Source organism: Cetorhinus maximus, chromosome 4 (assembly GCF_964194155.1).
Source record: "Cetorhinus maximus chromosome 4, sCetMax3.hap1.1, whole genome shotgun sequence".
NCBI classification, from domain to species: Eukaryota; Metazoa; Chordata; class Chondrichthyes; order Lamniformes; family Cetorhinidae; genus Cetorhinus; species Cetorhinus maximus.
Window position 1 is genome coordinate 62,865,954 of NC_135882.1, and position 6,000 is coordinate 62,871,953.

Here is a 6,000-nt window from a genome sequence, read left to right on the forward strand (position 1 = left end):
ACGTTAACTCTGTTTCTCTCTACACAGATGCTGTCAGACCTGTTGAGTTTTTCTGGCATTTTCTGTTTATGTTTCAGATTTCCGGCATCTGCGGTATTTTGCTTTTATTTTAGGGATTGTTGTGGATTCAATTATTGAGACTAGGCACATGGGAGCATTTATAAAGAGGTATAAAGCCTGAAGACACCAACAGCAGAGCAGAATGCTGTGTGCTCTGCTGAAAGCAAAAGGGAAGCAAAATCAGGATCACATGACACATCTCTTAAAGGCATATTACAATACTCTACTCAGGAATTCACCAAGGCTCCTTAGACAGCACCTTCTAAACCCATGACCACCACCATCTAGAAGGACAAGGGCAGCAGATAGATGGGAACACCACTACCTGGAAATTCTCCTCCAAGTCACTCACCATCCTGCCTTGGAAATATATCACCATTTCTTCAGTGTCGCTGGGTCAAAATCCTGGAACTCCCTCCATAACAGCACTGTGGGTGTATCTACACCACATGGACTGCAGCAGTTCAAGAAGGCAGCTCACCACCACCTTCTCAAGGGCAACTTGGGATGGGCAATAAATGCTGGCCCAGCCAGCGAAGCCCACATCCCATGAATAAATAAATAAAAATCCTCTTGCAATAAAGGCAAATATGCTATTTACCTTCCTAATTGCTTGCTGCACTTGCATGTTAGCTTTCAGTAGCTTATGAACAAGGACCCCCGGGTCCCTTTGGACATCAACCAATCTCTCAACCAAAATCTTCCCAATCTCTCACCATTTGAGAAATAGTCTGCCAGCATGGAGTTAGGAACAGCAGATCATGTCAGACTAATTTATGTGAGCATTTTGAGGAGGTCATGAGCATGGTGGATATGGGATCCATGGGTGTTGTCTATGTCAATTTATAAAAGACATTTGATAAGGTTCCACACGGAAAATTATAAACAGAAATGAAAGTGCACAGAATTAGAACCATGTGACATAGGTTGGTAATTAGTTGGGAGGTACGAGATAAAGAGTATGTATGAAGGGATATGTTCTCTGATTGGCAGAATGTGACAAGTGGTGGTCCATAGGGATCCGTACTGGGGCCTCAGTTTTTAACCATTATAGATTAATGATTTGGACAAGAGGTGGTTGTATATCCAAATTACCATTATCTTTCGGTTACAAAGACCAATAAGTTGTGTGGATGGCAGCAGAAAGTTAAAAAGGATCAAAGGTGGTCTAGGTGAGTGGCCAAATCGAAGGCAGATAGAGTTCAATGTGAGTTCATCCACTTCAAAAGACAAATTAGAATATGTTCTTATTAGTGAGAGATTGGTTGCTGTGGCAGGGCAACAGGGTCTGGGTATTTATGTATACGAATCACTAAATGCACTGCACAGCTATAAAATGTTACCAAGCACACTAATAGAATATCAGCAACGAAAATAAAAATACCTGGAAAAACTCAGCAGGTCTGGCAGCATCTGCGGAGAGGAACACAGTTAACGTTTCGAGTCCGTATGACTCGTCAACAGAACTAAGGAAAAATAGAAAAGAGGTGAAATATAAGCTGGTTTAAGAGGGGTGGGGGGGTGGTGGGACAAGTAGAACTGGATAGAGGGCCAGTGATAGGTGGAGATAGCCAAAAGATGACATAGACAAAAGGACAAAGAGGTGTTGAAGGTGATGATATTATCTAAGGAATGTGCTAATAGGTGACATTAAGGGTAGAAAGCAGGACGAGCAAGGTACAGATAGCCCTAGTAGGGGTGGGGTGGGGGGAAGGGATCGAAATAGGCTAAAAGGTAGAGATAAAACAATGGATGGAAATACATTTAAAAATAATGGAAATAGGTGGGAAAAGAAAAATCTATATAAATTATTGGAAAAAAGGGGGATCGGAAAGGGGGTGGGGATGGAGGAGAGAGTTCATGATTTAAAATTGTTGAACTCAACTTTACAGCCTTCCGGACTGAATATTGAGTTCAACAATTTTAGATCATGAACTCTCTCCTCCATCCCCACCCCCTTTCCGATCCCCCTTTTTTCCAATAATTTATATAGATTTTTCTTTTCCCACCTATTTCCATTATTTTTAAATGTATTTCCATCCATTGTTTTATCTCTACCTTTTAGCCTATTTTGATCCCTTCCCCCCACCCCACCTTAGTTCTGATGAAGAGTCATACAGACTCGAAACATTAACTGTGTTCCTCTCCGCAGATGCTGTCAGACCTGCTGAGTTTTTCCAGGTATTTTTATTTTTGTTTTGGATTTCCAGCATCTGCAGTTTTTTGTTTTTATCATAGAATATCGGCATTTAAATCAGGAAGATTGGAATTCAAAAGTGAGGAATTGATATTTGGTTGTACAGAACCTTAATCAGACCACGTCTGGAGTGCAGTCTTGGGAACTGACCTTCAGGAAAGATATATTGGGCTTCAAGGGGATCCAGCACAGATTCACTAACATGGTACCAGGAACTTAAATGGTTAAATCCTGAGAACACAATTGAATTTTATTAATGACTTTTGAGATAAATAGTTAAAATCAAATGAGATTTGTGAATGAGAAGATTTCCCACAATTTCTTCATGCTCCCCTCCACTTCTTTTGGTTATAGCTGACTGAGATACCTAACATTAAACTGAGATACCAAACATTAAACTGAGATAGACCAATTGCATTAGCCTACTCCAGTCCTGCCAAACTAATATACTTATACCATGGCTCTATCCTGTGTCCCTTTGTTCAGTTTCTACCAATCCACATCTGTGACTCCACTGCTGACTTTTGCCACTTTAACAATTTCAGATTCTGGTGCCATCACTATATCCTTTTTACCCTCTTAGCCCAGCTGAATTTGTTCTCACCCTGTGCAACTTCTGTTTGAACTCCACTCACTTCCTCTAAACAATAGGTGTTGCTGTGAGAATCTGCATGAGTCCCTGTTATGTCTCTCTTTTTTTGCAATTCTCTTTAGGGATAATTTCACAACTTCACACTCAGGGAGCTATACACGTTGCAACCCTATCTCTGTCCCATGCACCCGGCAAAACATACAAGATCACAGAATTGCCCCAATAATTCTAATCATACTGCAGTTCCCTCTCTGGCCTCTTCTTCCTTCTGAGCAGCACCCTTAACTATTTTCTGGCTCTGCCCCATCCTAGTATCCCTCTGATCCTGTGGATTGTGAATGGTTCAGCTATAATTGCCCCTCTCCACATCTGCCTCTAGAATGTCCATTTATGTGTGAACAATGCCCTTGCCACCAATGAGCTTATTATAGTTGGTTGTATTGACATCTTGGCTTTAACAGAAACTTAGCTGACATTTTCCCCCTTGATGATGCCTCCCCTTTAGGCTACACCTTTCAACACTTGCCCCATCCAAACACTGCAGTGATAGTGTGGCTCTCTTCACCAAATCACACCTTGATTTGTCTTCTTACTCCTCTGGCACTTTCTCCTCCTTAAACATCTCATATTGTTCCAACCCCTTTCAAGTTTAATTTAAAAAGCCTGTTCTCTATCTGTTCTAGCTACAGATTCATTCTATGATAGCCTTCAAAAGGCAATTGGATAAATACTTGAAGGAGAAAGATTTTCCATGATATGGGGAACGAACAGGGCAGTGGGATGAAGTCAATTTCTCTTTGACAAAGCTGGCACAGACTCAGTGGGCTGAATGGCCTCCTTGTGTTCTGTAGCATAATATGATTCGCTCCCTCACTGAATATTATCTGCTCCTGTCCTCTGACCGTTTTTATACGGCTACTGCCAGACTAAAATTTTTGCTCATCATTTAAATTTTCAGTTCTAATGGGGGTTATGCATCGTAAAGGTTAACCTGTCTTTTCTTGTTGCAGATGCTGACTGACTTGTACTACCAATATTTTCTATTATTTCATAAAACTATTACATTTCAGTTTCTATTGTTTGTTCCCATTTCAATAAAATGTTTTATTACTTGTTGCTGATTCAGTAACATTTTCCTTCATCTCTTCATTGGGTTTTATTAATTACGCTTAATAGAACAGGTCAATAACTATTCTATTATTAGATAGCGGAGATAGAGAGTTTTTTCTAATAGCTATCAGGCTGAAAAATAAATCTAATATTGTGATAGGTAGCTATATTGAGCAAGCTTTGTTTGTGGACTGTGCCATTGCCCTGACATTTTGTGTTAACACTTAACAAATCATGTGCGGGAGTAGGACACAAAAATAGCCACGCTCACGGATGCCTACTACACATGGCTCCAAGTCATACTTCTGAAAAAATGATTGCAAAAACAAATTTACACAGAAAGCTAATTGTGACAGCAGCCAGAATTAAGTAATACAATCGCATTTTTACCTTTGAACGCAAAAAAAATACATATCCCCTGAACACACAAAAAAGCTTAAATCTTTACATTCCCACAATGCAATGCATAAATGAACTATTAACCTTGGCGTGCCCACTTTAAGGTTGACACATCATGATTAGAGTTCCAACAAAAAAAAATCAATAATGCTGATTTAAGGATTTGTGGGAGCTTTTAACATAACCTATGAGAAACAAACAAATGACCTCCAGAAAAGTTAATAAGTAACATATTTATCAAATTTTATAGCCATGGGGTTGTACCCAAATCAATAGTAATTCTACAAATACCTGAGTGCTGTGGGTATAAAACTATGGAAGGGTCAGTAAAGCTGCTTTCCTAAAAATAAGAGAATAAAATGGAACTGATAAGAATGTTTTATATTTAAGTTTGCACTTACTGCATTGACATTACTCATGTCCTTTTATATTCTGTTATGGTGCATACATCTTTTATTTAATATATGTATATGTATGTTATGTTCCACATTCTCATTTATAAAACTGGCGAGTGTTTAAAAATTGTCGCTCATTGAAGGAAAGAAGAAGCTAAAAATATTAAAGAAAAATGCATCATCAGCATTAAAACCTACACAACCTGCTTTCTTTTGAAAGACAGTTTATGCACTCAATAGCTTCACCCACCCACCTGCCCCCGACCCCCCCCACCCCTCTGCTTCCACCCCATGTTTGTGCATTATTGTGAATGTGTAAGGATTGGATCCATTGTTAAGGAGGGAGAGGGTGTCAAAGTCACCCTGCGGTTTCTCCGGCCACGAAAAAACATTTTCAGTGTTTGTCATCGGGCTCGTTTATGTGTGCAATCCTAAACATTAATATTTTAAATGAAGTAACAATGATAAGTGTGAAACAAAAACAGAATTACCTGGAAAACCTCAGCAGGTCTGGCAGCATCGGCGGAGAAGAAAAGAGTTGACGTTTTTTGAGTCCTCATGGCCCTTCATGAGGACTTGAAACGTCAACTCTTTTCTTCTCCGCCGATGCTGCCAGACCTGCTGAGTTTTTCCAGGTAATTCTGTTTTTGTTTTGGATTTCCAGCATCCGCAATAGTTTTTTGTTTTTATCTCAATGATAACTGTGATCTATTTCCATATTATGCTGAATATTCTGTGCAAACTTTGAACCCACATCTTGCCAACACAAAACAAACCATTAGTTAATAAAACTTTATTACTAGAAGTTTAGTTAAGTTTTGCAGATCCTTTGGCAGTTGTCAACTGTTAGGAAAAGGCCTACAGCTGGCTATAGATCCCACTTGATTATGAAAATAGTTCAATAACTATGTCTTCTGTTATACTGCCCATGATCATAAAGTCAAGTGGACCTAGAGAAAAACATTTTGAAAATATGATAAAGTATAAAAGTTTTTTTCTCTATTTTGTGCTGTCAATTCCACAAAACAAGAGCTGCTGTTACCTGTCTCTGATGGGCATTTTGTATCTCCATACAACATATCTCTTCTGTTTCTCTCCAGCATCCCCATTTACACTGATCAACATGAGCTGATGCTTGAAAGGATTTTATAAAAACACAAAGTTTTCAATAAAAATATGAGAAGCTCCTCCTTGAACCTCAACAAACCTGGACTAGCTAGTGTCAATTTAAAAATAAGCCTTTTAAC

At 39.1% G+C, this 6,000-nt stretch overlaps 1 long non-coding RNA gene across 3 annotated transcripts in view; it reads left to right on the forward strand.

The window, feature by feature from the left end:
- The window catches only part of LOC144679641 (uncharacterized), a 234,115-nt gene extending 230,138 nt beyond the window's left edge, over positions 1 to 3,977 (forward strand). For all 3 annotated transcript variants that reach the window (XR_013576386.1, XR_013576384.1, XR_013576385.1), the window contains one exon: positions 3,860 to 3,977. This is a non-coding gene — a long non-coding RNA (uncharacterized LOC144679641). The remainder of the gene's footprint in view (positions 1 to 3,859) is intronic.
- The last annotated feature ends 2,023 nt before the right edge of the window (positions 3,978 to 6,000 follow it).